The following is a 19397-nucleotide window of genomic DNA, read 5'->3' as shown; positions in this document are numbered from 1 at the left end:
GCATATCCTTACCCAGAATCCCTAGATGCAATGAAATGTTGTTTGCTGAGAACATCTGTGGTAAATCAGTGCCCCGGGCTTGTCAGGTTATGTAAATGTGATCCACAGTGAATGATTTAACTCAACTACAGTTCAGTTTTTTTTTTAAAAAAAAAACACTTTAAACTTTACCATCATAAAAAGTGTTCCACCCAAAAAGGCTCTCAAGCTTCCAGAATTTTTAATTCCAAATTGCAGAAGTTCAGCTTTATTGAGAATTAGCTGTCAGGGGTACAATTTGTTAGTTGGCACAGATTTAAAACAAAAAAACTGAGTTACGGGTGTTTTTTTCTGCCACAACTGCTCTTCTGTTTTACAAAATATATAATTCTATGGCACATCTGGTCTTCTAAACTCTTTCTAAAGAACACATCAACTAACAGTCACCTAGATTACGAGTTTTGTGTTTGTGTTTTTTAACGCTGAAAAAATGGCAATTTCAGCGTTAAAACAGCAACACAGCCATTACAAGTCTTGTCGGTATAGCTGTACCGCAAACCTTTTAGCCTGTAACGCAACGTCAGTCCCGTACTCGAAAAAATGACGTTTTTGCATGGGGTTTCCATAGCAATAGAGTAAGTGATTAGGTGCGCTACAAGTAGCTGAAGGTATACTAAAAGTATAGCAAAGATTTTCCAAACAGTGTGAGATTTATTCCTGTGTAATAAATTACGGTGTGAGATCTTGTAGGGTGGATTAGAAAATTTTCCACATATACCAAAATTAATAGTGTTCGTGTCTATATAAACATGTTGTTATCTACCACTATTGTAAAATATAAAGAAAAGAGGATTTATATAACCACTGTTGGTAAGAAAATATATTTATAAAATAATGAGATACATATAAACAATATAACGATTAATATAAAAACTTCAGATTAAAGGGACGTCTCCCTAATTGCATAAAATATTCAAAATATAAAAACAATGATTGTATTTGCGACACTCTAAATGGTGTTTAAATAAGCTGCCCCATACATAAAATTATGCATAAGTGTCCGTTTCTTTGAACGTATAAGATAGTTCAATATGGTATCCGTATACCCAGCTTATGTTAAGATTGACAATGGACAGTCCAAATATTTGTGAACGTGTCAGCCGATGGTAGATAGAGAAAGTTATTTCTTAAATTAGTATTACCTCCGGGTAAGACAGGTTACCATACATATGCTTTCCAAATAGGATCGATTACCTGTTTTTCTTTAGACCCATTTCACAGCATCCTTCTCCCCTTCTCACCTGGTGACTGAACAGCGCCGCATGTGTCTTGGCATCTGACGTCACAACTTGGTATCTCGGGTGGGATTGGCTGGAGATGTTAAAAGACGATCAACTTCTTTATCTTGATAAAGCTCTCTTGAGCGAAACGCGTCAACCTTGTGACTGCTGACCCTATAATTGTGTGAAACAAATACACAAAGAGACTTTTTGATACTAAGTGGAAACAGTTCTAATATTGTAACAACCCGGGTTGTCTATCATACACATACTGGAACCTCCTCACTCCTGCGTGCACTTAGCACTAAGTGCAGGATTTGTCTACAATATCTTTATTTCATATGAAGGATCTATTTTATCATCCAAAAGAAGTTGATCGTCTTTTAACATCTCCAGCCAATCCCACCCAAGATACCAAGTTGTGACGTCAGACGCCAAGACACATGCGGCGCTGTTCAGTCACCAGGTGAGAAGGGGAGACGGATGCTGTGAAACGGGTCTAAAGAAAAACAGGTAATCGATCCTATTTGGAAAGCATATGTATGGTAACCTGTCTTACCCGGAGGTAATACTAATTTAAGAAATAACTTTCTCTATCTACCATCAGCTGACACGTTCACAAATATTTGGACTGTCCATTGTCAATCTTAACATAAGCTGGGTATACGGATACCATATTGAACTATCTTATACGTTCAAAGAAACGGACACTTATGCATAATTTTATGTATGGGGCAGCTTATTTAAACACCATTTAGAGTGTCGCAAATACAATCATTGTTTTTATATTTTGAATATTTTATGCAATTAGGGAGACGTCCCTTTAATCTGATGTTTTTATATTAATCGTTATATTGTTTATATGTATCTCATTATTTTATAAATATATTTTCTTACCAACAGTGGTTATATAAATCCTCTTTTCTTTATATTTTACAATAGTGGTAGATAACAACATGTTTATATAGACACGAACACTATATAATTTTTGGTATATGTGGAAAATTTTCTAATCCACCCTACAAGATCTCACACCATAACTTATTACACAGGAATAAATCTAACACTGTTTGAAAAATCTTTGCTATACTTTAGTATACCTTTAGCTACTTGTAGCGCACCTATCACTCCTAATCACTTACTCTATTGTTTGTTGAAAGACGGAAGGATCTTTCTATTTTTTAGGTGTTTGGTATTTAACCCTTATTGCCAGCGCACTACTAAACCCTCTCAATCCACAAATCACTGTTTCCATAGCGATGCCATTACAAGTTTTGCAGTGAGGCTAAAAAGCTTGCGTTACACCCTATACTGACACAATCCGTTTCGCAATCTGAGACCAGTAGTTATGAGTTTTACACAACAAAACTGTTACACAAAACTCATAACTAAACTGTTACAAAGTACCCCATATCTGCCGCTCCCAACATTGCCGCCACTAATAAAATGTATTAACCCCTATTTTGCCGCTCCCCGCCATCGTCGCCACTATACTAAAGTTATTAACCCCTATTCCCCCGCACCCCAACATTGCCCACACTATAATAAAGATATTAACCCCTATTCCACCGCTCCCCAACATCACCGCCACTGAATAAAGTTATTAACAACTAAACCTCTGGCCTCCCACATCACTACCACTAAATAAAACTATTAACCCCTAAACTGGCAGCCTACCACATCGCCAAAAACTAAATTAAACTATTAACCTCTAAACCTAACAACCCCCTAACTTTAAATTAAAATTACAATATCCCTACCTTAAAATAAATAAAACTTACCTGGGAAATTAAAAAAATTAAATTTAAACTATAAATTAAACTAACATTACTATTATACTAAAATTAAAATAACTACAAATTAAATAAATTACACATTAAAAAAATCTAACCCTACTAACTAAAATTAAATCTACAATTACAAAAAATAAAAAAATACTAAATCACAAAAAATTACAAACGAAATTATCCAAAATAAGAACAATTAAGCCTAATCTATTAGCCCTATAAAAATAAAAAAGCCCCCTAAAATAAAATAAACCCTAGCCTACAATAAACTACCAATAGCCCTTAAAAGGGCCTTTTGCAGGGCATTGCCCTAAAGAAATCAGCTCCCCCCAACAGTAAAACCCACCACCCAACCCCCCCCAAAAAAAACTAACTCTAAAAAAACCTAAGCTACCCATTGCCCTAAAAGGGCATTTGTATGGGCATTGCCCTGAAAAGGGCATTCAGCTCATTTTGATTGCCCTTAAAAGAGCAATTAGCTATTTTAAGAAAGCCCAATACCTTAATCTAAAAAAAAAAAAAAAAAAAATCAAAAAAAGTTTAAAAAACCTAACACTAACCCTTGACGATCCACTTACAGTTTTTGAAGTCCGGACATCCAGGCGGCGAGAAGTCTTCATCCAGGCGGCAAGAAGTTTTCATCCATCCAGGCGGCATCTTCTATCTTCATCCAGGGGGCATCTTCTATCTTCATCCTGGCCGCGTGGAGTTACTGCATCCTGAAGACATCCGGCACGGACCATCCTCTTCATACGGTCACCGCCGTATACTAAATCTTCAATGCAAGGGAGCCTTTTCAAAATGGCGTCCCTTGAATTCCTATTGGCTGATTCGATTTTGAAAATTCAAATCAGCCAATAGGATGAGATCTACTTAAATCCTATTGGCTGCTAAAATCAGTCAATATGATGAGAGCTACTGAAATTCTATTGTCTATTCAAATCAGCTAATAGAATTTCAGTAGCTTGTTCAACTCTCTTAAAAATAGGCTTTGCACTGTAAAACGTGCACCCCGTTTATATGTTCCCAAATATCCATTTTACCTACTGGGTGTATTAAATTGTTTGCAAAAAGCTTCTTTACATTTATGTTGTTATTTGAAATAATTAATTGTGCCTGTTGAAACAACCACCTGTACTGAAAGTTTCAATACTGGCTGTTTTGGCTATAGAAAAAATTTGTCAAGAAAATGTAGCAAGAGACAAATAGGACCAAGCCTATTTGAAAGGATTCTCTTGCTGAATACAATAAAATCTTCCCATCTGCTTGACTGAATACATTGTCCATTGAACTATATGTCCCTACACAGATTTCCCCATACTGAAAATGTCCCAGTTTACAAATGAACATACACAATCAACAGCTTGCCCTTACTTTGCCAACAACCTGCTTATCCATGCCGTGCAACACCTGTAACTCCACGCCTGCAGTGTTTAGCTCTGCTCATAAGCCTTACTCATTTATACTAGACCTCCCAGTCCAGGAGGGGATCTTGCAAATGTTAAACACAAAGGTAAAGTCAAGCAATAGAGCAAAAAGTAAATGTTTTCACACATTAATACATTTTTTATTTATGTCACTTGCAGCTATTCTGATGGAAAAATGCTCTCTTACAATCCCTTAGACAAACTCCATGAGAATAAAATGGCTGCAATGTATCTTCTATAGAAGGATTTTAATACTTCTCACACTGTAAATCAGGGAATGAGATCACGCAAATCTTGAAAAAAACACAGATTGGAAGTAAAAAAACAAACAAAAAAGCACACAGATGAACAGGCTTAGAATTGATCCCTACTACCAAAAGAAGAAAGTATACACAGAAATAGCACTCCCAGGTCACATAGAAATGATAAGAATATATTAATTGTAGTCCAACGATGGAATGTGGGGAGACAGAAACTTAAACTAAGATTAAAATATAACTTTTATTGGGGTTTATAGATAAAACATAGGAAAAATAGAATTTTAAAAATACTCTCAAGCTTCGACTGTATTTTTAAAATTCTATTTTTCCTATGTTTTATCTATAAACCCCAATAAAAGTTATATTTTAATCTTAGTTTAAGTTTCTGTCTCCCCACATTCCATCGTTGGACTACAATTAATATATTCTTATCATTTCTATGTGACCTGGGAGTGCTATTTCTGTGTATACTTTCTTTTTTTGGTAGTAGAAATTCAAGGACCTACACACAGCACCCATATTTAGCCGCATTAATAGGCCATCTAGACATAAGGCTATTCCAGCCAGCTAGATACCAAACCAGGCAGGTCTCTTATACACAACACCAGTAGTGCCATTGGTAATCTTCTCTTTAGAATTGATCCCTATATGTGTTTCACTCCTGTAAAGGTAAAGTACTGTGACTCGGTTGGTATGATCCTTTAAAATTGGAATAAACAGTTTTAGTTTCTGTATTTTCAGTTTCTATATATATCATATATCTATCTATCTATCTTTATCTATCTATCTATCTATCTATCTATCTATCTAATATCTATCAATAAATCAATCAATCTATCTATCTATCTATCTATCTATCTATCTGTCTGTCTGTCTGTCTGTCTATCTATCTACCTATCATATAGCTATCTATATATCTAATATATATCTAATATATATTTAATATCTATCTTATCTATCTATCTATCTATCTATCATCTGTCTATTTATCTTATCTATCCATCAGTTGTTATACAATATATATATATATATATATATATAATCTGGGCAGTAATAAGCACTCACTGGATTTAAGCACAGCAAACTATTTATTAGGCAGTGACGTTTCGGGGCATTCACCCCTTCTTCAGACGAGTGAGAGTGCACTAATTTGGATTCATATATATATATATATATATATATATTATGTACATCTTTGCAATTCTCCCAATCAGGAGAAAGCATGAATGTGTGTGCTCCGATCACTGTTTGGATCAGAATGGGATTTTGCAAGATTCCAACTTTGATCATGTTTAAAGGGACATGAAACCCAAACCTTTTATTTAAGGATTCAGATAGAACATACACATTTAAACAACTTTCCAAATTACTTCTATTATCTAATTTGCTTTGTTCTTTTGGTATCCTTTGTTGAAAAACATACATAGGTAGGCTCAGGAGCTGAGAGCTAGCTGCTGATTGGTGACTGCACATATATGCCTCTTGTGATTGGCTTACTGATGTGTTTAGCTAACTCCCAGTAGTGCATTGCTGCTAATTCAATAAAGGATACCAAGAGAATTAAACAAAATTGATAATAGTAGTGAATTATAAAGTTGTTTAAAATTGCATGTTCTGTCTGAAATATGTCCCTTTAACCTTTTTACAGGTGTGCTTAAAATATAAATGCTCTATAGAAATAATTATTTTCACAGAAGTATGTGCCTTAAAAGTTTCAAAACACCATTTATCAGTTTATCGGGTTAATAATATTTTTGTCAAGTCAACATTTAGACAAGATAAATAACCTTTTTTCAGAATATTTATTTCCTAATTGATTGTATAAGAGGCAGACACCTTAGTCTTGTTGCAAAAAAAATAAAATAAAAACTATTTAGACACACAATTGAAACTAGAAATATCAGATGTTACAGAACTAAATCAAGTTAGACAGCTATTCAAATGTTGCCCCTGACCTTGAAACAATAATTCACAAAACCTCTGTTAAAATTAGTTCAGTCTGCTTGAGAGCTTTAGCATTTGTATTATCAGCAAGCAATTTTACTGAAAGTGACACCATTCTCCTTAGGCACAAAGTAATATTTATTTTTTTATAAGCATGCCAATCTAAGCATTACTGTAAAAGATATAAAACATTCACAATTAATTCTCCTTTATAACATAATGTCAGTTTTCCTATGCCAGAATAATAGCGCAACTTGTCAAGGTCAAAGAGAGCAACTATTGTATCTATATATATATCTATATAGCTATAATTGCTGAACAAGCCAGCAAAGCAATGCTCAATTACTGCAAGCTAGACATTCATTTCAGATTTTATTTTTTTATTTTTGAAAACCTGTAAATTTGGTTGTGACATAATTTTGCTGTAAAGTTTAGGGACAGTCTACTTTAAAATTCTCCAGTTTTGCATAGCCAATACTGTTATATTAATACACCTTTTTTTCCTCTTAGATTACCTTGTATCTAAGCTTCTGAAGACTGCCTCCTTATCTCAGTGCTTTTTACAAACTTGTGTTTTAGTCAATTTATGCTGGTTCATGCATAACTCCAATGGAGTGATCAAAATGTTATCTATATGGGGCGCGATCCGATATACGGCGTACTTTTACGCGCAAGCGACGTAACCCGCGCTGCCCGTAGTTTCACCTCGCACATCGGGGTATCCAATATACCCCGCCGGCAGTTTCTAAAGTGCCGTAAGTCGGACAAACTAGTGATGTCTAGAAATAAGCGTAAGTATTAATTTCTGGAGTCGCCAGTGACTTACGGCACTAGAAACTGCCGGCGCCTAAAAAAACAAATCAGCCAATAGAATGTCAGTAGCTCTTATTCTATTGGCTATTCAAATCAGACAATAGAATTACAGTAGCTCTCATCCGATTGGCTGATTTGAATTTGAAGGCTCAAATCAGCCAATAGGAATTCAAGGGATGCCATTTTTAATCGCGTACCTTGAATTCCTATTCAGTGTATGGCGGAGATCGTATGAAGAGGATCCTCCAGGCTCCATGGCTCCGCGGTCTTCAGTTCCAGTCGCCGATCTTCAGTTCCAGCGTCGCCGGTCTTCAGTTCCAGAATCGACGGTCTTCAGCTCCGCGGTCATCGGTCTTCAACTCCTCCACTCCGCCCCAGCTGGTTCCTGGAAGAAGAAGAGGTCGCCGCTTGGAAGAAGACTTCACCGCCTGGAAAAGGACCTTCTCTGCCGGTCTTCAGGACAGGTAAGGACCACCTGGGGGTTAGAATTAGGTTTTTTTAAGGGGGGATCGGGTGGGTTTTAGAGTAGGGGTTTATGGGTGGTGGATTGTAATGTGGGGCATGGGGATTGTTCTTTTTTTTACAGGTAAAAGAGCCCCGCAAAAGGCCCTTTTAAGGGCTGGTAATAGAGCTGATTACTTTTGTAATTTATTTTAGGGTAGGGAAATTTTATTATTTTGGGGGAATTTTTTATTTTATTAGGGGGTTTAGATTAGGTGTAATTAGCTTAAAATTCTTGTAATCTTTTTTTATTTTTTGTAATTTAGCGTTTGTTTGTTTTTGTAATATAGTTTAGTTTATTTAATTGTATTTTAGTTTAGATAATTGTAGTTTATTTAATTAATTTATTGATAGTGTAGTGTTAGGTGTATTTGTAACTTAGGTTAGGATTTATTTTACAGGTAATTTTGTAATTATTTTAACTAGGTAGCTATTACATAGTTATTAACTATTTAATAGCTATTGTACCTAGTTAAAATAAATACAAAGTTACCTGTAAAATAAATATAAACCTTAAAATAGCTATAATGTAATTATTAATTATATTGTAGCTATTTTAAGATTTATTTTATAGGTAAGTGTTTAGTTTTTAATAGGAATAATTTAGTTAATAATATTAATATTATTTAGATTTATTTTAATAATAATTAAGTTAGGGGGTGTTAGGGTTAGACTAGGTTTAGGGGGTAATATATTTTATGTAGGTGGCAGCGGTGTAGGGGGATCAATTTAGGGGTTAATAAATTTAATATAGGTGGCGGCGGTGTAGGGGGATCAGATTATGGGTAATATATTTAATATAGGTGGCGGCGGTGAAACGGGATCAGATTATGGGTAATATATTTAATATAGGTGGCGGCAGTGTAGGGGGATCAGATTAGGGGTTAATAAATTGAATATAGGTGGCGGTGGTGTAGGGGGATCAGATTAGGGGGTAATATATTTAATTTAAGTGGCGGCTGGGTCCGGGAGTGGCGGTTTAGGGGTTAAACACTTTATTAGGTATTGCGGTGGGGGATTGCGGTTGACAGGTAGATAGACATTGCGCATGCATTATGTGTTAGGTTTAATTTTGCAGGCATTTTAGGGAGTTACGGGGCTCCAATACTCAGAGTAAGGCTTGCTACGCCTGCATTTTGTGGCGAGATGAAAATGGAGTAAGATTTCTCCATTTTCGCCACGTAAGTCCTTACGCTGTATATTGGATACCAAACTGCGCGGGTTTTCTATGTCCGTCTATGGGGGGAAAAACTACGGGCGAAGGCAGAAATATACGAGCGTAACTTCTATGTTACGCCGTATATGTGATACCAAAACCGCACAAAATCTGGTGTCGCCGGCTTCTGCGGGCGACGCTGCATATCGGATGGGGCCCATGGTAGACATAACGGGCGCTGTCTATCTGTGAATAACATCTAATAAAATGTACTGAAATAAGAGGCGGCCTGCAGAGACTTAGAAGCAGGCAGAGATTTAGAGGTCTAAAGAGGCAGAGATTTAGAGGTTTAAAGACTATAAAGTATATTAATATAACAATGTTGGTTGTACAAAGCTGGGGAATGTGTTATCTATCTTTTTAAACAATAAAAAATCAAGTATACTGTCCATTTAAAGCAAAGGTGTTTTATATTTCCTAGTATTGCCTAGAGATTATATACGATAGCAAGGCTTGTAGCTTAGTCCGTGAGTTGCAGAGATTCAGTGGTGGAATCATGATGTTGGGACTGAGTTGAGTAAAATTGAGTGTTATAGGGACACTCAAGTAAACATTGAACTTTCATTATTCAGATAGAGCATACAATTTAAAACAACTTTCTAATTTACTTCCATTAACAAAATGTACAATTAACAACAGTACACTGTGCCCTGCTATTAAGGCTTAATAAAAAATCACTAAAAGTTCATATATCACAAATAGGGGCCTATCTATCAAGCTCTGAAAGGAGCTTGACAGCCCGAGTTTCTGGCCAGAAACAGCAGCAGCACAAAGACCGCTGCTCCATAACCTGTCCTCCTGTTCTGAGCAGGCAGACAGACATCACCGGAAATCAACCCGATCCAGTACGATCGGGTTGATTGACACCTCCCTGTTGGCGGTCTATTGTCCGCGAGTCTGCAGGGGGCGGCATTACACCAGCAGCTCTTGTGAGCTGCTGGTGCAATGCTGAATATGGAGACCGTATTGCTCTCCGCATTCAGCGATCAGGTCTGCCAGACTTTGTTAAATAGAGGCCATAGTCTTTAAGTAAAGGTGAATGTATCAACGTGTTTTTACTTTTAGGTGGGTGTACCTCCTGACACTTAACCCTGTGTCATATCCAAAAGGGAAAGAGAAGCTCTCTTTATGGAACCTTTAGTCACCCAGTTCTAATCAGCTTGTAATAAGGATATTGCTGCTCCTCAGATACAAAGTCCCATCACAGACTCGTCCGGTAAAAACTAAAAACAAATGCCTAGATTTAGAGTTTGGCGTTAGCCATCAAAACCAGCGTTAGGGGCTCCTAATGCTGGTTTTGGGCTACCGCTGGTATTTAGAGTCAGTCAGGAAAGGGTCTAATGCTCACTTTGCAGCCGCGACTTTTCCATACCAAAGATCCCCCTACGCCATTTGCGTATCCTATCTTTTCAATGGGATCTTCTAACGCCGGTATTTAGGGTCTTGGCTGAAGTGAGCGTTAGAAATCTAACAACAAAACTCCATCCGCAGCAAAAAGCCAGGAGTTAAGAGCTTTCTGGGCTAACGCCGGTTCATAACGCTCTTAACTACTGTGCTCTAAAGTACACTAACACCCATAAACTACCTATGTACCCCTAAACCGAGGTCCCCACACATCGCCGCCACTCTAATAAAAAATTTTAACCCCTAATCTGCCGACCGCACACCGGCGCCACCTAAGTTATACTTATGTACCCCTAATCTGCTGCCCCTAACACCGCCGACCCTTATATTATATTTATTAACCCCTAATCTGCCGCCCCCAACGTCGCCGCCACCTACCTACACTTACTGACCCCTAATCTGCCGACCGGACCTCACCGCTACTATAATAAAGTTATTAACCCCTAATCCGCCTCACTCCCGCCTCAATAACCCTATAATAAATAGTATTAACCCCTAATCTGCCCTCCCTAACATCGCCGAAACCTAACTTCAAGTATTAACCCCTAATCTGCCGACCGGACCTCACCGCTACTCTATTAAATTTATTAACCCCTAAAGCTAAGTCTAACCCTAACCCTAACACCCCCCTAAGTTAAATATAATTTTTAACTAACGAAATAAATGAACTCTTATTAAATAAATTATTCCTATTTAAAGCTAAATACTTACCTGTAAAATAAACCCTAATATAGCTACAATATAAATAATAATTATATTGTAGCTATTTTAGGATTTATATTTATTTTACAGGCAACTATTTATTTTAACCAGGTACAATAGCTATTTAATAGCTATTTAATAGCTGCCTAGTTAAAATAATTACAAAATTACCTGTAAAATAAATCCTAACCTAAGTTACAATTAAACCTAACACTACACTATCAATAAATGAATTAAATAAAATACCTACAAATATCTACAATTAAACCTAACACTACACTATCAATAAATGAATTAAATAAAATACCTACAAATAAATACAATTAAATAAACTAACTAAAGTACAAAAAATAAAAAAAGAACTAAGTTACAAAAAATATTTTTTTTTACAAACATTAGAAAAAGATTACAAAAATGTTAAGCTAATTACACCTACTCTAAGCCCCCTAATAAAATAACAAAGCCCCCCAAAATAAAAAATGCCCTACCCTATTCTAAAATTCAAATAGAAAAGCTCTTTTACCTTACCAGCCCTTAAAAGGGCCTTTTGCTGGGCATGCCCCAAAGAATTCAGCTCTTTTGCCTGTAAAAAAAAACATACAATACCCCCCCCAACATTACAACCCACCACCCACATACCCCAAATCTAACCCAAACCCCCCTTAAATAAACCTAACACTAAGCCCCTGAAGATCTCCCTACCTTATCTTCACCACGCCGGGTATCACTGATCCGTCCAGAGGAGCCTCCGAAGTCTTCATCCAAGCCCAAGTGGGGGCTGAAGAAATCCATCATCGGGCTGAAGAGGTCCATCATCGGGCTGAAGTCTTGATCCAAGCGGGCGCTGAAGAGGTCCATCATCGGGCTGAAGTCTTCTATCAAGCGGCATCTTCAATCTTCATCCATCCGGAGCGGAGCCATCTTCCTCCAGCCGACACAGATCCATCCTCTTCTACCGACGCCTACTCGCCGAATGACGGTTCCTTTAAATGATGTCATCCAAGATGGCGTCCCTCGAATTCTGATTGGCTGATAGGATTCTATCAGCCAATCGGAATTAAGGTAGGAAAATTCTGATTGGCTGATGGAATCAGCCAATCAGATTCAAGTTCAATCCGATTGGCTGATCCAATCAGCCAATCAGATTGAGCTTGCATTCTATTGGCTGTTCTGATCAGTAGTTTTAGGTTTAATTGTAACTTAGGTTAGGATTTATTTTACAGCTAATTTTGTAATTATTTTAACTAGGTAGCTATTAAATAGTAAATAACTATTTAATAGCTATTGTACCTAGTTAAAATAAATACAAAGTTGCCTGTAAAATAAATATAAATCCTAAAATAGCTACAATATAATTATTGTAGCTATATTAGGGTTTATTTTACAGGTAAGTATTTAGCTTTAAATAGGAATACTTTATTTAATAAGAGTTAATTTATTTTGTTAGAATAAAATTATATTTAATTTAGGGGGGTGTTAGGGTTAGGGTTAGACTTAGCTTTAGGGGTTAATACATTTATTAGAGTAGCGGCAAGGTCCAGTCGGCAGATTAGGTGTTAATAATTGTAGGTAGGTGGCGGCAATGTTAGAGAAGGCAGATTAGGGGTTAATACTATTTATTATAGCGTTTGTGAGGCGGGAGTGTGGCGGTTTAGAGGTTAATAACTTTATTAGAGTGGCGGCGAGGTCCGGTCGGCAGATTAGGGGTTAATAAGTGTAGGTAAGGTAGCGGCGAAGTTGGGGGGCAGATTAGGGGTTAATTAATATTATGTAGGTGTCGGCAATGTTAGGGGCAGCAGATTAGGGGTACATAGGGGAAATGTAGGTTGCTGCGGTGTCCGGAGTGGCAGATTAGGGGTTATAGTGTAATGTAGGGGTCAGCGATAGCGGGGGTGGCAGATTAGAGGTTAATAAGTGTAAGGTTAGTGGTGTTTAGACTCGGGGTACATGTTAGGGTGTTAGGTGCAGACTTAGAAAGTGTTTCCCCTTAGGAAACAATGGGGTTGCGTTGGGAGCTTAACGCTGCTTTTTTTCAGTCCAAACTGCCCCATTGTTTCCTATGGGGGAATCGTGCACGAGCACGTTTTTCCAGCTAGCCGCTACCATAAGCAACGCTGGTATTGAGGGTTGAAGTGGCGGTAAATATGCCTTTACGCTCCCTTTTTGGAGCCTAACGCAGCCCTTCAGAGAACTCTAAATACCAGCGTTGTCTTAAGGGTGCGCTGGGAAAAAAAGCAGCGTTGGCTACGCGGGTCTTTACCGACAAAACTCTAAATCTAGCCGTTTGTTTTTAGCATTAACAAAATGTGCACAGATTTTTAGATTTAAACTTTTTGAGTCACCAGCTCCTACTGAGCATGTGCAAGAATTCACAGAATAAACGTATATGCATTTGTGATTGGCTGATGGCTGTCACATGGTATGTGTATGCATTTGTTATTGGCTGATGGCTGTCATATGGTACAGGCAGAGTGGAAATAGACATAACTATTACAATTGTCAGAAAAAAAATCTACTACCAATTTAACGTTCAGACTAAGTGCTATTGTATTGTCTTGTTATCTTTCTTGCATTTGTTGATTATGCAAATCTACTGTGTTTACTGGTCCTTTAAAGGGACAGTATACACTCATTTTCATATAACTGCATGTAATAGACACTACTATAAATAATAAGATGCACAGATACTGATATAAAAATCCAGTATAAAACTGTTTAAAAACTTACTTAGAAGCTTTCAGTTTAGCTCTTTTGAAAAGGTAGCTGAACGCCACTGCAAGTGAGAAATAAGACACTCCCCCTCCCCCTTCTTTTGCATATGAAAAGACCCTTTACACAAACAGGAGCAAGCTGGAGAAGGTAGCTGATGGTATTCTTATTAAACTTTGGGGATTGGTTAGGAGTCAGAGCAATGTTATTTAAAAATAAGCAAAACTATACATTTTTTGATTAAAAAAAACTTTTTGGGCTATATAAATAGATCATCTACAAAACATTTATGCAAAAAAAAAAAAATGAGTGTATAATGTCCCTTTAAGTGGGTGGTTCAGGGAAATAACTCGGGGGTCCAAGGCAATGTGGGTCTTTTAAAAGTTCCCGGAGCTGCAGGAAACAGTAAGCAGAACTTCTAAACCATCAAAATCCCCACAAACTATGCGACAGATAGGATATCTGTCATTTAGTTTTGTCATTATAACAATTTTGATCTAATAAGATCTAATCAGAGTTAGCAAAATTATTTTACAAAATGAAATTGGCCATTTCTTAACAGTCAATTTTTTAATGCTCCAGCTTAAAGGAAATAACATCCCATAAAATGACTGTCATGTGATACGATATCTGTGTCACATCTGCCCACAAAATGTTTTCCACATCTAAAAATGACTCTATGCCCGAATACTTTTAATGCATTTTAAATTGAAAAAATATTGTTTTTCAATAAGCAAATTAATTTTAATAGCTCTGAAATATCAATGTGTTATAATTTAAAGGGATTTAAAGTAACACATATAAGCATAGGTGGTGGTATCAAAAGGCAAAAGTAGCTATTTTGAGTGACAAAAGACTTCATTTATCAATAAGCATGCAAACAAGGTGCCCAGCTCTTGTGTGACCAACCATAGAAGAGCTGGGCCTGTCAATTATCCTGCAACCCCCTATTAAACCATAAAAAATACAAAAGTACAGACACAATCCCTTTAAGAACAAATCAGCGTATACATCACACTCAAATTGAGATAAATCAAATTAATATTAATCAGGGCAATAAAAAACAAACAAATTCAACTGAGCCTATATCAGGGATCCCTGAATGAATGTTACCGGTATAAATGTTGCAAATTAAAATATATCATAGCCATGTAATGTGGTACAACTTAATCAGCAATCTGTTAAAGTTCCCCCTGGAATAGTGAACAATATATGCACAACATGTTGCAGTTCATATAAGTGTAACAAGTAAGCCTCTCCTCTTAGTGACAGGGAATTCACAGTGACAGGGAATTCACACTGCAGCATGGAAACAGACCAGCGATCCTCCTAAAGACCAAGCTCACCGGACCACCAGATCTTCTGCAGGGACTCGTTACCAGCTCTGACTTGGTATATGTTAATGCAGGTCTTCTTATGTCTTATACCAGGACTGGCTTTTTCCAAAACACACTGACTCTGTGGGGCATATGTATCAAGCTCCGAACGGAAACAGCAGTTATGAAGCAGCGGTCACAAAGACCGCTGCTCCAGCCGGAAATCAACCCGATCGAGTACGATCGGGGTGATTGACACCCCCCTACTGGCGGCCTGTTGGCGCGAGTCTGCAGGGGGCGGCATTGCACCAGCAGCTCTTGTGAGCTGCTGGTGCAATGCTGAAAACAGCGAGCGTATTGCTCGCCGTATTCAGCGAGGTCTGTCGGACCTGATCCGCACTGTCGGATCAGGTCCGACAGACCTTGATAACTATGGACCTGTGTGTCCGCCTCCAATTCGTGATGTCACTGGCTGGGTATTGCTGCTGCTTTTTTCCAAGGCTGTTGTCCCATAATCAGGAAAAACATGATGCAAATTTGTGCTGTATAAATATTGGTACAAATACAGTTCAAGTAGAAAGTGTCCCTTCTATCAGAGGAGAGGAATGGGCTCAGTGAACAGAAAATGTACACACTACTTAGTTGCTCATAGTGTGTCTATCCAGCTTCAAGCATCCAGCTACACGTGTTTCACCCCACAGATGATCGCTTTCAGGGCTTCATCAGGCATGACAAATTGATCAAGTCTCTTTAATCAATTTAATTATTTAAACTTCCTGCACCAGGATCACCACAATTAATTATAGAAGTGGTGCCCTGTCCCTAGCCACCCATATCCTTACTAGCTGGTTATAGATTTTATATATATATATATGTTTTATATTATATGTTTTTATGGCATTTGTGCAGCATATATGGCTAATTTTCCAGTATATTTGTTCTATGTGTTTACAAATACCATATTTAGATTCACAGTCCTAGTGTCTCTTCTAGGCCCAAGTTACTTATATAATTTACTTTTTATTTCACTTTCTTTTATTCAATGATATCACCACTGGTCATCTACAAACATTCTCAAACACAATGCACATATTCACAATTAAACTACTATGTTGATGTAACAATGTTCTATCTTTTCTACTCCAAAGATAAGGAATTTAGGGGTTAATTACAATGTTTATCAATCGAAACAACAAAATGATTGTGCAGATAGTACCCCTCAAGCACAAATGAATGAGTAGGTAGTGTTTGTATTTTGCTCTCTAATGTCATCCAATATGGCGGGGCTAATGTCAGATTGCTTGCACATGTACAAAACCATTGTTATATCTGAAAACTTTTTGGGCTACCCAGTAATAAGCTGAAAAGTGTTATCAGGGTTTTATGGTTTATTGATTTGGCTAGTTTGTTGGGTTTGATGGGTTATTGGTTTGGCTAGTTTGTTGGGTTTGATGGGTTATTGATTTGGCTAGTTTGTTGGGTTTGATGGGTTATTGGTTTGGCTAGTTTGTTTGGTTTGATAGGTTATTGGTCTGGCTAGTTTGTTGGGTTTTTGGTTTGGCTAGTTTGTTGGGTTATTGATTTGGCTAGTTGTTGGGTTATTGATTTGGCTAGTTTGTTGGGTAATTGATTTGGCTAGTTTGTTGGGTTATTGATTTGACTAGTTTGTTGTGCTATGGATTTCGCTAGTTTGTTAGGTAATTATTTTGGCTAGTTTTTATTAATGTAAAAGTGCTTATTATCAATTGTTTAACTTTAACTGATTGAGCAGGTAGCATTATAATCTGTTTGGACACATTGTGGGCTAATGCCAGTATGTTTGACCTTGAGCAAAACCAATGTTATATCTGAATTTTTTAGAGGTACCCAGTAATAAGTTGAAAAGTGTAAACAGGGGTTTTATGAAGTAATTTTAGCTGTAGAATCTGATAACTGCAAAATGGCACTGAAAATGTATCAATAATTATTGGATTGTGATCATAAGGAAGAACAAAACTGATAATGTAAAAAGTACTTCAGACAAACAATGAAAATGGTTGATTGTGATCGAGTCAACTTTGAAAAGGGTTCATAAACAGTTGTTAACATGCAGATAATTATTAAACGATAGATTCTGATTGACCCTTAGATAAAAAATAAATAAATGTTAGTAATATCAGCACTGAGAGAGCTAAATATTCATTGTTGAAGTGGGAGATAGCTTATCTAGTCAACCATGCACAACTGACGACAGTTTTAGTCTTAAATGTCTATAAAAATCTAATGTGTAAAACATAGCTTTTCTTCAATTATCACCTACTTCTCTGAAAATAGTAATTTTAAGACCCATTTCTCACATGGGAAAAATTCTCATGATCAAACTTCCAAAACCGTTGTCTTAACAGGCATTAAATCACCAACTTCAGTTCTAACACGTTTAATAAATATTATGGTAAATGACTAGCGATGTCAAGTTCAAGATAATTTTCATTTTATAAAAAAAAAAATCTTGGTGCTCAAATATCAACTTTATTTTTAAATTGTATTTCTTCTTCTGGCTTTTTATGAAGGTCTATAGTACTTTAGAGTTTTTAGTACTTTTCATGTCTCTGAAGTATCCAAATTATTTTGTCTCCTTTGGGAAATCACAGAAGGTTTAGGACATGGAACGTGAAATGTAGAGTACTTTTGGGGATAAAACATTTATTAAGTAGTTTATGAAAACACTACGTAAGCCATAAAATAATTAAATCCTTTCGTTAGCAGTTATACAGAATCTAAATTATCCCAAAAGATTTGAGTTTCACAAACTCAGAGATATTATACATTCTTCACTTTAAATTAAAAATATATAGTAAAGTTGTAGCTATTTTTCCCATTTTTCAGTATCAGGACAATTAAGGTCAGTTTCTCTGTGAATGCATAGCATATATCAGCAATTGCATAATATCTGTATACAAAATGACTATGCAAAATATTATGTCCTAGATTAAGAGTGGAGCGCAAAATTGCACTTTAACAAGCGTGATATTAGCACTTCACTCAGTAATACCAGTGCACGCAAATGTGGGGGGAAATTAGGGGAATTTTTTTAATTAACCTGAGGTCTGACATCTGGTTAATTTTGCTTAGCGTAACGTGCTGCCGTGAGCTTGTAATGGCTGTTTATTTAACATGCTCTCGTATGGACTTGTGCTCTGATCTAGCCAATCAATGAGTAGAAAGGTGCAGGGTCAACAGGGAATAGAACAAACTCAATTAAACACTTGAATAAATAAAAAAATAACAAAATATGTCAAATGCAACTAAGAATATATGATGCTTTTGCTGTTTTTCTTACCTTAGTAAAATATTTTATGAGGAATTACATTTTTAGTTCTGTGTCCTTTTAAAGAAAAAAAAGCAAACAATTAGTACATTGTTGAGATTTTAGGAAAATATTTATGGGGCAAAATCTGCATCTATGATCATATTTGCAGTGGCCAATTAGGGACAGAAAAAAATGAACTTGTGCTTTAATCTAGCTAATCAATGTGTAGAATGATGCAAGGTCAACGTGAAGTAGAACAAGTACTATTTAATAAATAAAGTAATGAATATACCAAATAAAGGACTAGATTAGGAATGGGGCACTATTTATCGCTCCCGCTCGCATGCTAACGCTACTCAACTTTGACTCTTTGCATGCGTCAGGTGTTTATTTCAAGTTAAATGTAAAGGTTTTCCACTTGCACGGACATTGATGCTTAACGCCGCCCATAAAATATATGGTTTGCGTAAATTAATTTGCGGTAATTTAAACACTTATAATATGTATTTAAGCGTAAAAAAACCCTAGTTTTTGCAATTACATTTACGATCCATGCGCTCCACTCGTAATCTAGCCCCAAAATAAGGAATATACAATGATATTGTTGTTTTACAAACCTTAGTTTACCATTTTATGAGGGAATACATTTTAGTTGTGAGTCCTTTTAAAGTAAAAAAGCAAACCATTAGTTATTTATTAACATATTTGAGAAATACTAACTAGCATTTATTAGTACCTTGTATTAAAGATACTCCCAGATTCTACAAATG

Source organism: Bombina bombina, chromosome 9 (genome assembly GCF_027579735.1).
Source record: "Bombina bombina isolate aBomBom1 chromosome 9, aBomBom1.pri, whole genome shotgun sequence".
Taxonomy (NCBI): Eukaryota; Metazoa; Chordata; class Amphibia; order Anura; family Bombinatoridae; genus Bombina; species Bombina bombina.
Note: the sequence above shows the minus strand (reverse complement) of the source record.